This window comes from Mastomys coucha, unplaced genomic scaffold (assembly GCF_008632895.1).
Source record: "Mastomys coucha isolate ucsf_1 unplaced genomic scaffold, UCSF_Mcou_1 pScaffold17, whole genome shotgun sequence".
In the NCBI taxonomy this organism is placed as follows: domain Eukaryota; kingdom Metazoa; phylum Chordata; class Mammalia; order Rodentia; family Muridae; genus Mastomys; species Mastomys coucha.
Genome location: NW_022196899.1, coordinates 37,494,283 through 37,508,547, shown reverse-complemented (window position 1 = coordinate 37,508,547; position 14,265 = coordinate 37,494,283). Strand labels below are relative to the sequence as shown.

The window sequence follows — 14,265 nt, the reverse complement described above, 5'->3', positions numbered from 1 at the left end:
GTGCATGTATTTTTCTATACATGCATGAGTGTATGTGTTTTCATTGCTGTGTTGGTGTGTGTACATATGTGTGTGTTTGTCACCAGAGGTTGGCATCAGTATCTTCTTCAATACCTTTCCACTTCATATTTTGAGACTGTGTCTTGTGTCTGTTTCTGAACCTGAGGCTCACTGGTTTGGCTAGGGAGGCTGACCTTCAGGTGACCTTCATGATTCACTTCTACTTTTTCAGTGTGAGAAGTCTGATCTGAGGTCCTAATGTACCATGCTAAATGCTTTATTGACTGAGCCATCTTGCCAGATCTTGATTCACAGTTTCAGGAGATGAGTTTATCTGTTCACACAATGCCATATTGAGCAACACAAAATACTTGACAAGATAAAGAGGAAAATGTGTTACACCTATGACAGAGCTACAATACTTGTCACTACTGTGGTTGCAATACATAAAATTTTGCTTACTGATATTTTATAGATGTTCTGAAGTCACATGACCCTTAACTGACCAGCTTTGTCATTGTTACTGTTGCTTTTATGTAATTTGGATGGAGTCTGTATTTCGGGCAAGGAGTTCTCAAAACTTCAGTACTTTTGAAAGATTGGTGAAAATGGTTACAGAGTGGAGGATCCAAGTACAATGCATATGTAATATAAAAGATTAAAAATTATTTTTAGTCACATTATAGACATCAGTTTGGGACAGATGCTCCCTCCTTGATCAGAGGCCATGCCAACCTCCAGAAATCTAGGTCTGTCACCTACGCACAGATTTTTCCCACTTTTGGGAGCATGTACATCCTATTTCAAGTCCCCCTTTCCATCCTCAGTGCTGTATACCAGCTCATGATACAAGCAAACATATTCTGCTCAATGAGAGGCCATGTCAGCTGCTAGTACACCAGGTAGGCCACCTGCCCCAGACCCTTTCACATTCTCACTGTTCTCAGCCTCCTCAGCTCCAGTCTTCCCTCCTCTTTATACCCTGTTTCAAACTGCAACTTTGGGTGAAGAATGTAAACAGGGTGAGCCCTGACCAACCCAAGGCTATGTCATCTACCAGAAATTCAGCCACAATTCAGGAAGAGAGTCCCTGATCAACCACAGGCCACAAAGGCCAGAAGACAAAAGAGGAACAGGAAACAAGGAATAGAACATCCATCCAACAAAGAAAAACACAGATATTGTTACCAGGACCTAGAATCACCTGAATCCCAGATGCCTACATGCCAGTGTAAGAAAAAAATCAACAGCAGTCAGATCAAAATGCCACTACTAGAGCCCAGAATTCCTACTACAGCAAACCCTGAATAGTTTAACATGGTTAAAGCACAAGAAAAATATCGTAAAACTAATTTTGCATGTTCATAAAGGGGAAATGAATGAGTCCATTTAAAATCATTGAGTGAAAAAAAAAACAAAAATAACAAGAAATGAATAAATCTATTAAAGACAGGAAGGAAGAATCAAACAAATGAAGAAAATGAATAAAACTATCCAAAACCTTAAAGTGGAAATAAAAAAGATAAAGGAAACACTAAGTAAGGATATTATGGAAATAAAAAAGCTAGGAAAGCAAAGAGAAATTATAAAAACAAGCACACCAACATAATATAAAGAATGGAAGAGAGAATCTCAGGCATTGTAGATAGAAAGAGGAAATACATACATTGGTCAAAGAAAATGTTAAATCCAAGAAATTCCTGACACAAAAATCCAGGAAGCATGGGAGACTATGAGAAAACTAAAGTTATGAATAATAAAAACAGAAAGAGCAGAAGAATCCCAGTACAAAGGGCCAGGAAATACGCTGAACAAAATCATAGAAGAAAATTTATAAACTTAAAAATATTTTGTAAATGCTTCATACAAAACAAAACTATACATAGCACCAACAAGATTGGACCAGAAAAGAAAATCCCTGCCCCATCAAAGGTTAATCAAAACACTAAACATACCAAACAAAGAGCAGTAAAAGCTGCAAGGGAAAAATCACTAGGTAAAAACCTATTAAAATTACCACCTGCATTCCAATGGAAAGCCAAAAACTCAAAATCAAAAAAAGCCATAAAAACTTAGACAGACATCATGCAGACCCTATGATACCACAACTATCTGTGCAAGTTTAGCAAAACTTTCAGTCACCATAGGTGGAGAAAACAAGATAGTCCATGATAAAGCCAAATCTAAATAATACCTATCTACAAATTCAAATTAAATTAGCACTAGAAGAAAAACTTCAACCCAAGGAAGTTAAATAAACCCATGAAAACACAGGTAATAAATAATCTCATAAAAGTAGCACACATGCACATACACATACATATACACACACAGATGCACACACAGATACACACACCACCACCACCATCACCAGCAGCACCACCAGTAGCATCAACAGTAGCAAAGAATTAACAATAATTGATCATTGATATTTTTCAGTACCAGTGGACTCAATTTCCCCATAAAAAGACAGAGATTAACAGAACTGATGTGAAAACAGAAGCTGTTCTTCTGCTGCGTACAAGAAACACACCTCAAGGTAGACAGTGGTGGCGCACGCCTTTAATCCCAGCACTTGGGAGGCAGAGGCAGGCAAATTTCTGAGTTTGTGGCCAGTCTGGTCTACAGAGTGAGTTCTAGTACAGCCAGGGCTATACAGAGAAACTCTGACTCGAAAAATAAACAAACAAAGAAAAAAAAAACAAAAGAAAAGAAAGAAAAGAAAAAAGAAATGTGCCTCAACATCAAAAATAAATATTATATGAAATCGAACCTAAGAAATGAGCTGGCATAGCTACTCTATTATCGAACAAAATAGACTTCAAACCAAAATAAATCTAAAGAGATGTGGAAGGATATTTCATAATCTTTAAAGAAAAAATTCACCAAGATTATCTATCAGTTATTAACATCCATTCTCTAATTGCAAGCCGTGCACATTTGTAAAGAAACATTTCTAAAGCATAAATTATACATTGACCCATATACCTTGATCATGGGAAACTTTAATACTACACTCTCACCAATGGACAGGCTATCCAGACAAAACCCAAATAAGTAAATACTGCAACTAAAAGATGTTATAAACCAAATAGAACTAACATATACCTACAGAACATTCCACTAAAACTCGAAGAATATGCTTTCTTCTCAGCACCTCACATAATATTCTCCAAAATTAACCACATACTTGGTCACAAAGCAAGTATCAACAGATACAAGAGAATTGAATTAACTCCTTGCATTTTATCACACCACCACACATTGAAGGTAGATTTTTAACAACAATATCAACAACAAAATGCCTACAAACTCATGGAAACTTAACAACTATCTACAAATGACTACTGGGTCAAGGCAAAATAAAAGAATTTAAGGATGTGATGAATTCAATAAAAATGAATAAAGAGCATATCTAAACTTATGGTACACAATCAAAACAGTACAACATGAAAATTTAATAGCACTAAATTCTTACATAAACATAAATGGAGAGGTCTCATACTAGAAACTTAACAACATACCTGAAAGTTCTATAACAAAAAGATGTAAGCACAATCAAGAGGAGTAGAAGGCAGGAAATAATCAAACAGAGAACAAAAATTAATAACAGAAATAATGAGAACAATAAAATGAATCAATAAAACAAAGATTTGGTTCTTTGAAATATCCAAGAAAACCTTATAAAAAATAAATACCAGACTGAATATTCAAATTAACAACAATAAGAAAATCCAAAGAATCATTAGGTCAAACTTTACCAACTTGTACAAAAAAAAAAAAACATGGAAAATTTAAAAGAAAAATATTCCTGATAGATAACTCTTACCAAAGTTAAATTAAATCAGATAAACAAATTAAATAAACCAAAAAACCTTAATCAAATAGAAACAGTTATTAAAAGACTGCCAGCAAATAAAACTACAGGGGCAGATATTTTTATTATAGAATTCTAACAGACATTAAAAGAACAGTGAACACTAATATTTCTCAAATTATTCCACAAAATAAAACAAGGAACTTTGAAAAAATTCTTTTTATAAGGCCACAGTCATCCACATACAATAATCATACAAAGTTTACCAATGAAAGGTAATAACAGATCAATTTTTTTATAAACATAGATGCAAAAATACTTGCAAATGAAATCTAAGAATATATCGAAATGATTATCCACCATGACTAAGTAAGGTTAATTCCAGAGATTCAGGGATAGTTGAGTTTATGAAAATTAGGAAAAGTAATCAATATGTAAATAAACTGAAAGAAAAAGAGGACATAATCATCTCATATGCCAAAAAATTCCAAAACTTTTCATGACACAAGTATTGTAGAGATTAGGGATAAGAAGAACATAATTAAACATAATGAAGGAAATTTATTGGAAGCCTATAGCCAACATTATATTAATAGAGAGAAACACAAAGCAGTTGCCTTAAAATCAGGAACAAGATGATTTTCCTATTGTCTCTGTATCTGTAAATATAATACTTGAAATTTTAGAGTAATGAGACAACTGAAAGAGATCAAAGAGATACCAATTAGAAAAAAATGTAAGGTGCTCATGGGAACAAATATGCAGACAAAGTGTGGAGCAGAGACTGATAAAAAGAGCATCCAGAGACTGCCCCACATGGGGATACATCCCATATACAGTCACCAACTACAGCCACTATTGTGGATGCCAATAAGTACATGCTTATAGGAGCCTTATATAGTTGTCTCCTGAGAGTCTCTGCCAGATACTGACATATACAGAGACAGATTCTTGTAACTAACTATTGAACAGATCATGGGGCACACAATGGAGGAGTTAGAGAAAGGACTGAAAGAGCTGAAGGTGTTTGCAACTCCATAGGAAGAACTACAATATCAACCAACCAGAAGTCCCAGTGTCTCAACCACTAACCAAGGAGTACACATGGAGAGACCTATGGCTCTAGCTCCATATGTAGCAGAGAATGTCCTTCTCGAGTATCAGTGGGAGAAGAGACCCTGGTCCAGTGAAGGGGAATAGGAGGGCATAGAGGCAGGAGTGGGTGAATGGGTGGGGGTATACCCTCATAGAAGCAGCAGAAGGGGAGGTGGAATAGGGAGTTTCGGAGGAGGAAATTGGGAAAAGAGATAACATTTGAAATGTAAATAAAGAAAACATCCAATAAAAAATGACTAAGCCAAAGGATAAACGGGCAGAGAAAGAAATTAAGGAAACAACACCCTTCCCAATAGTTACAAATAATATAAGATACCTTGGTGTAACTCTAACTAAGCAAGTAAAATATCTGTTTGACAAGAACTTCAAGTCTCTAAAGAAAGAAACTGAAGAAGATCTCAGAAAATGGACAGATCTCCCATGCTTGTGGATTGTCAGGATTAATATAGTAAAAATGTCCATCATACCGAAGGCAATCTACAGATTCAATGCCATCCCCATCAAAATTCCAACTCAGTTCTTCACAGACTTAGAAAGAGCAATTTGCAAATTCATCTGGAACCACAAAAAAAAAAAAAAAAAAAAAAAAAAAAAAAAAAGACAGGATAGCCAAAACTATTCTCAACAATAAAGGAACCTCTGTTGGAATCACCAACCCGAACCTTAAGCTGTACTACAGAGCAATTGTGATAAAAACTGCATGGTATTGGTACAGTGACTGGCAGGTAGATCAATGGAACAGAATTTAAGACCCAGAATTGAACCTACACACCCATGGTCACTTGATCTTTGACAAAGGAGGTAAAACCATACAGTGGAAAAAAGACAGCATTTTCAAAAAATGGTGATGGCTCAACTGGCGGTTAGCATGTAGAAGAATGCAAATTGATCCTATCTCCTTGTACAATGCTCAAGTCCAAGTGGGTCAGGGACCTCCACATCAAACCAGATACACTGAAACTAATAGAAAAGAAAGTGGGGAAGAGCCTCGAGCACATAGGCACAGAGGAAAATTTCCTAAAGAGAACACTACTAGCTTATTCTCTAAGATCAAGATTTGACAAATGGGACCTCATAAAGTTGCAAAACTTCTATAACGCAAAAGACACTGTCAATAGGACAAAACGGCAACCAACAAATTGGGAAAAGATCTTTACCAACCCTATATCTGATAGAGGCCTAATATCCAATGTATACAACAAACTCAAGAAGTTAGACTCTAGAAAACTATTTAAAAATGGGGTACAGAGCTAAACAAATAATTCTCAACTGATGAATACTGAATGGCTGAGAAGCACCTAAAGAAATGTTCAACATCCTTAGTATTCAGGGAAATGCAAATCAAAACAACCCTGAGATTACACCTCACACCAGTCAAATTGGCTAGGATAAAAAACTCAGGTGACAGCAGATGCTGGAGAGGTTGTGAGAAAGAGGAACACACCTTCTTTGCTGGTGGGATTGCAAGCTGGTACAACCACTCTGGAAGTCAGTTTGCCAGTTCCTCCAGAAATCGGCACAAATAATAAGGACACATGCTCCATCATGTTTGTAGCTGCCTTATTTATAATAGACAGAAACTGGAAACAACTGAGATGTCCCTCAACAAAGGAATGGATACAGAAATTGTGGTACATCTACACAATGGAGTACTACTCAGCTATTAAAAACTATAAATTTATGAAATTCTTAGGGAAATGGATGGATCTGGAGAATATCATCCTGAGTGAGATAACCCTATCACAAAAGAACACACATGGCATTCACTCTCTGGTAAGTGTTTATTAGCCCAGAAGTTCGGGAATACACAAAGAACAACCCATAAGAAACTCAAGAAGAAAGATCAAAATGTGGACATTTTATTCCTTCTTAAAAGGGAGAACAAAATACCCATGGAGGAGGAGTTGCAGAGACTAACTATGGAGCAGAGACTGAAGGAAGGACAATCCAGCCTGATATAGCTGTCTCTGAGAGGCTCTGACAGTACCTGACTAATACAGAAGTAAGGGCTCACAGCCATCCATTGAACTTAGTACACGGTCCTCAATGAAAGAGTTAGAGAAAGGACCAAAGGAGCTAAAGGGTTTGTAGCCCCTTAGGATAAACAACAATATGAACTAACTAGTTCCCTCAGAGCTCCCAGGGACTCAACCACCAACCAAGGAGTACACATGGTGGGACTGATTGCTCTGGCAACATGTGTATAGTAGAGGATTGCAAAGTTGATCATCAATGGGAGGAGAGGCCCTTGGCCCTGTGAAGGTTCTATGCCCCAGTGTAGGGGAATGCCAGGAACAATAAGTGGGAAAAGGTGGAGTGGCAAGCAGGGGTAGTGGGGAGGCAACAGGGGTTTATTCTTGTTGTTTTTTGTTTTTTGTTTGTTTGTTTTTTTTGGAGGGGAAACTGGGAAAGAAGCAATCATATGACATGTAAATAAAGAAAATATATGCAAAAAATGACTAAGCATTAAAAAAATAAATAATAAATTAAAAAAATCACTATAGGCAATTTATATATATAAAATGACCCCAAAAATTCTACTAGGGAACTCCTATAGCTGATAAACTCCTTCAGAGAAGTAGCTGGATACAAGATTAAGTAAACAACTCACTAGTTAACCTACACACAACTGCAAACAGACTTAAATTGAATTCAGGGAAACAACACCCTTCACAATAGCAAAAGCTTACAAAATATCTTAGTATAACTCTAACCAAGCAAGTAAAAGACTTGTATGATAAAAAATACAAATCCTTGAAGAAAGAATTTGAAGATGGAAAGCTATCCCATGTTAATGCATCAATAGGTTTTACACAGTAAAAACAGCTACAACACCAAAAGAAATCTACAAATTCAACTCAATACCCATCAAAATTCCAACACAATCATTTATAGATATTAAAAGAACAATACTTTACTTAATATGGAAAAACAAAATACCAAGGATAGCTAAAATAATCCTGAATAGTGAAAGACATATCACTGTCCCTGTTTTCAAGTTTGTAAGGGTATCTTAATAAAAACAACATGGTATTGGCATGGATATGGACAAATTGATCAATGAAAATAAATAAAATGCCCAGACATTATCCATACATCCAATGGACACCTAATATTTGGTAAAGAGGCCAAGAAGTTATAATGAATAAATGAAAACATCTTCAACAAATGGTGCTGTTCTAACTAAATATCTGCATGCAGAAGAATCTATATCTATTAGCCTGAACATTACTCAAGTCCAAGTGGATCAAAGACCTTAATATGAAACTAGATATACTGAACCTGACAGAGCAGAATGTGAGGAATAGCCTTGAAGTGATTGGAACAGGAGACAACTTCTTGAACAGAATACAAATAGTATAGACACTAAGATCAACAATTAATAAATGGGACACCATGAATCAGCAAAGCTTCTGTAAGGCAAAGGAAAATCCCAGTGAATCAAAAGGGCGATCTAGAGAATACATCTGATAGATTTCTAATATAGAAACATACACACTTAGCTGTTTAAAAAGATTACAGCTTGAAACTTACAGGCTAATGGGGGAAACTTGAAAAAAAATCATCCTGAGTGAGGTAAGCCAGATTCTGAAAGACAGACACAATACATGATCATTTATAAGAGGACATTAGTTATTGTGTAATCCACAGACCCAGAATGGCTAAGTAACAGGAAGGATTTTAAAGGGGGGGAAGTGTCACATGGATCTCCTTGGGAAGAGGTAATATAAAAGATTTTGCAAGTGGATTGAAGTTAGGTAGGAATGGCAACAGGAAGGATCATATAAGGAGAGAAATGTATGGAGAGATTATGGGGAGAAATGACTGAAACTGGAGGACATCTGTAAAACAGTGAGGAAAGCTATGACAGTAGAAATTCTAATAAGGACTCCTAATGGTGAAGGATATGGAGCCTGAACACGGCATCTTTTGTAACTAGGTACTGCTGGGACTGGAACACCAACCAGTCGATAAAACCCTTGACTTACTGTCTATGCTGCAAGACGTATTAGGGCAATGGGTACACAAAACTTGTATGAGTGACCAACCCATGACTGGTCTAGTTTGAAGCCAATGCCAAGGAGAGGCAGCCCCTGCCTGGATGACTACCAACTGAATGCTGGATAGACTAGGGACCTAGGATAGAAAAAAATTCAGTAAAATAATTTGTAACAGTATTCTGCTATACTCATAGATCAATGCCTAGCCAAATCCTCATCAAAGAGGCTTCCTCCGGCAGCTGTGTAAGTAGATCTAGAGACCCATAGCCCTCTGTAACCCACCATTAGACAGAAAGAAAGCTCACATTGTAGATCTGCATTGAGACCCGCATCTCAGACATTGGGAAAATCCACAAAAAGGGGGGAAGAGAATTGAAGGAGCCAGAGAGGTGGAGGACAACAGGAGTACACGGTCCATAGATTCAAGTAAACAGGGATAATAGGGGCTTACAGAGACTAAAGAAGCAATCATACAGTTTACAGTTGTTAGATTGTTTTTTGTTGTGTGTCTCCTAACAATGTGAGTATTGGGGGAGTCTCTGACTCTTGCCTGCCTTGACACGATTTTGCTCTTACTGTGTTACTTTACCTGACAGGATTTATATGATGGTTTGGGTCTAGTATTATTGTATCTTGTTATTCCTTGTTTAGTGGATATTTCTGAGAGTGCTACTCTTTTCTTTAGGGATATGGAGGAGAAAAAGGAGGTCTGGGAACAAAAGAGTCTGTGTTATCAGGGTACTGGGAGAAATGGAGAGGGTGGAAGCATTAGTATTTTGGGGTGTATTTTATGACAGAAGAATAATCTAATCTGAATAGAAATGGCTGCCTAGAGTTATAGGGAGTGGTACTCTCAGGAGGAGTAGATGTGGCTTTGTTGGAAGAAGTGGGTTATAGGGAGCTGGGTTTGAAATCTCAATGCTCAAGCCCTGTCTAGTATGACAATCATTTCCAACTCCCTACTGATATCTATATAGAACTCTCAGTTCCTTCTCCAACACCATGTCTGTTTTCATGTCATCATGTTTCTATCCATGAGTATGATGGATTAAACCACTGAAATGTAAGTTACCCCAATTAAAAGCTTTCTTTTATAAGGTCACAGTGTTTCTTCACAGCAACAGAAACCCTATCTGAGACAAATATATAATAAAAATAGTGTTCTAGTTAGACTAAAATGGTACATGTGTGAGTGTGAGCTCAAATATTTTCTAATAATGAAGAAAAATACAAAACACCATATAAAAGTAAATGTATATGATTAAGATTTCAACAAGTATAAAAGGATGTCTTTAAGTATTGTCAATTAATTAATGTTAAGGGAATGATAAGATACTAGAAATAATAGTTTTCACTATCATCAGAAACTTATCTTTGAGGTTTAGTAGATATTTAAATATAAGAATAAATTAGACAGATTCCATATCCATCTTAGAAAACTTAGCCATTTTATTCTTCAAGGGATGAAGAAAACAATGTTTTCCAAATTATACCAAGTATAAGTTGTGTGTTCTGCTGTCACAATAGCTCATGTGCTTTGCACCTGACACACAGCTGGGGTTTAGAATTCTGGGTAATCATTTACACTGTGTTGACCTCTCTTGTGTCATCATAGTTGTTTTCATTGTTGTTGTCATCATCATCCTCTCTCTCTCTCTCTCTCTCTCTCTCTCTCTCTCTCTCTCTCTCTTTCTTTCTTTCTTTGTTGTTCTATTCTTTATCTTTAATAAACTTGTAAATAATTTATGATATTATCAGCAAGTATATACTTAGCATCTTCAAGTCTCTGTGAACTACATAACAATTGAAAAACCTCTACATGGGACAGATTTTCAGCATCTCCTTCCATCGTAAGTTAGTTCACCACTATGCAGGGCTTTAAAGATACTGATATTATTTTGTTTTAATCCTTGTAAATTTTATACAGTTCATTAACATAAAGTTACAAGTATACTAATTAAAGTAATCCTGATTCAGTAGAAGCTCACCAGGGCATGCTATCTAAGTACACTGATAAAATAATTAACGTGAACTATAGTGCAGGTAGATGCCTATGCTCAGTAAATACAAACATGTACCTCAACTTAAACTTTGTACTTATATTTCAAATAAATATTTAAAATTGTTTAAAATATTTAATAATAATCTGCCATGTATAAACAATTGTAAGTTGAAAATGCATTTTAAATGCCATGTATTATAAACTTCATAGCATATTACTGCCATATATACAGAATATAGGATATTCACATTTTAAATGCATGACTGACTGGGAGCTGTGTCTTCAGTCAGCTGTCCATCAAGGTAAAAGATTATCTTCTCAATATGTCTGCTTGAACAAAAAAAAGAAGTCTGAAATCTACATGTATTTTCTGCTGAGTGCACATTGATTTTACAGTATTTTAAAGTCAAATTTCAGACAGTATGTAATTATCACACCAGGCTCAGTGAAGTTGGATGCTACGCTGAGAAAGAACCAAATGGGAGTTATCTTAGAGTGGTTTTTATAAGGCAATGTTGTTCTCTTTCATATAACTAAAATGTAAAGATACTATTCTTACAACTACAAGCAATCTAATTCAGCAGGCAACCATGTGATTCAGAGAGAGGAACTAAGTCATACATGAAAACAAATACCTCGGATTTGTTCATGGAGAGGTAGAACACAAAACCTATTTGTGCTGTTCCAAGACTTTAGATTTAGAAAATAGGAAGATAAATGAGAGTTATCTTAGTTAGGGCTAAAATTGCTGTGATGAGACACCATGACCAAAAATAACCTGCAGAGGGGAGGATTTATTGATTTGTTCTTTCATATCATTGTTCATCATTAACGGTAGCCAGGGCAGACTTCCGGCAAGGCAGGAAATGAGATGCAGTAGATGATGCAGAGCCACGGAGGAATGTTGGTTACTGACTTGCTCATTACTGCTTTACTAATCATGTCCTGTCATAGAACCCAGAACCACTAGCCTACCCACAATGTGCTTGGACTTAACTTCATTAATCTCTAACTAAGAAAATTATTTAGAGGCTATAGGCTGTGTTCTAGAGGCATCTTCTTAATGAAGTTTTTTTCTTCTCAAATGACTATAACCACTGTCAAGTTGTCAATTAGAGGTATTTACATAGCTGAATGTTTGTTATAGAGCTATGCAGGAGGCATATAAAATTGGTAAGGTAATAACATTTTCTATTCTGTACATTTTCTCCCACTGGGGTTTGACAGGATACCACTGTCATTTAACATACAACATTAAAAGACAATGTAAGGAAATTGGGTGGCATTTATCACCATCTTTATATATAACTCCAGAGTTTATAGTACCACAATGGGATGGATTGTATTTACTCCAAATTTGTGAATTGGATGCTATCACCATGTGAATCCGTAATTTAATGTGACTGATTTGGATGCAATTGCAAAGAATTAATTCAGGGATAAAGCAGTTGTTAAGATGGGTCTGAATGTAATATAACCAGTTTCTTTAAAATAAGTGGAGATTCTGATGTGCCCATGAAAATATGTAAGATGATGTGAATGGTATTGTTTTCTATAAAGCAATGAGGAATTTCAGAATGGATCAACTCTATTTATCACAAACCTCGAAGCCAAGACTCAAAATTTTCAGAAAACTACAATAAAGAATGAAAAGTTTAAAATTTTTATTGTTTTTGTAGGTTATAAAATGACATTTATCTTGTGAATAAATCAATAAAATATTTCCATTGAGTAAATGTATTTAATATCTCACCATAGCAATTAAAATAGCCAATGTGACTGTGTAATAAATTCATAATTTAAAACAGAAATATAAAACTTTCTCAAAGCAATCCCCAGAGAAGGCAAGTATTGAGAGAATCCTTTCTTTTTTTGTAGTTTTATTATAAGGTTTTCATAAGACCATGTTCATGTATGGACACCACATAATTTGAGTGTATGTCCTTCTATACATATATGAGAAAATATGGTACTTTTTGGAGAATAGGTTAATTGACTTGATATGATTATTTCAAATTACATATTTCCTTTGAATAAAATAACTGCATTCTTTCTATGGGTGAAAAGAACTCTATGTTTTATCTAATTATGGATAAATCAAAAATCATGGCGCACGTCTTTAATCCTAGCACTTGGGAAGCAGAGGCAGGTGGATTTCTGAGTTCGAGGCCAACCTGGTCTACAGAGTGAGTTCCAGGACAGCCAGGGCTATACAGAGAAACCCTGTCTCAAAAAAAGAAAAAAAACGAACAAAAAAAAGAAACAAAAAAAAAGGAAAAAACAAAAAACAAACAAAAAATAATTGATTAGATTAATTGATTAATTAATTAAATCTCTATAAAAACTGTGATACAGATCACTCTAAAAGTAAAACTTTTAATGACAATAAACATAGTGACAGAGAAGAAAATTCCACACTTAACATAATGTCAGCCTTCAGAACCATATATTAAAATCATACCAGCCGGGCAGTGGTGGCACACACCTTTAATCTCAGCACTGGGGAGGCAGAGGCAGGCAGATTTCTGAGTTTGAGGACAGCCTGGTCTACAGAGTTCCAGGACAGTGAGGGCTACACAGAGAAATCCTATCTCGAACAAACAAACAAACAAATAAAATTATACCACTTGAAATTAGGGAACAAATTAAGAAAGAAAAATCTCACCTAAATTTGGGTTTTGAGTTATCTCATCATAAATATATAAGTATTACACAATACAAGGAAAAACTTATTTTCTCTGGCATTTTAAGTAAGGGATATTTAACTCAACTGTCACTATTAACATAAAAGAGGCATTTTGGTCAATTTTAATGATATTTTTTTATACAAAACAACTTTTAAAAATTAAATATAGTTTGTTCATAGTCTTATCCCTTAATTTTAGCTATCGATTTCTGTATTCCCTCCTACAGCCACCTCTTCACTACCCCTACCAAGTTGATTCTTCCATTCCAATCCCAGCCTGTTTCCATCTGTCTTAGTCAGGGTTTCTATTCCTGCACAAAACATCATGACCAAGAAGCAAGTCCGGGAGGAAATAGTTTATTCAGCTTACATTTATATGTTGCCATTCATCACCAAAGGAAATCAGAACTGGAACTCAGGCAGGTCAATAAGCAGGAGCTGATGCAGAGGCCATGGAAGGATATTACTTACTGGCTTGCTTCCACTGGCTTGTTCAGCTTGCTCTCTTATAGAACCCAAGACTACCAGTCCAGGGATGGCACCATCCACAATAGACCCTCCCTCCTTCATCACTAATGAGAAAATGCCTTATGGTTGGATCTCATGAAGGCATTTCCTCACCTGAAGTTCCTTTCTCAGTGAT

General features: G+C 35.8%; 1 long non-coding RNA gene across 1 annotated transcript in view; it reads left to right on the top strand.

Moving 5' to 3' along the window:
• The first annotated feature begins 10,676 nt into the window (after nt 1-10,676).
• LOC116094824 overlaps nt 10,677-14,265 on the top strand; it is a 7,548-nt gene continuing 3,959 nt past the window's right edge. The window contains exon 1 of the long non-coding RNA XR_004120337.1: nt 10,677-10,784. This is a non-coding gene — a long non-coding RNA (uncharacterized LOC116094824). The remainder of the gene's footprint in view (nt 10,785-14,265) is intronic.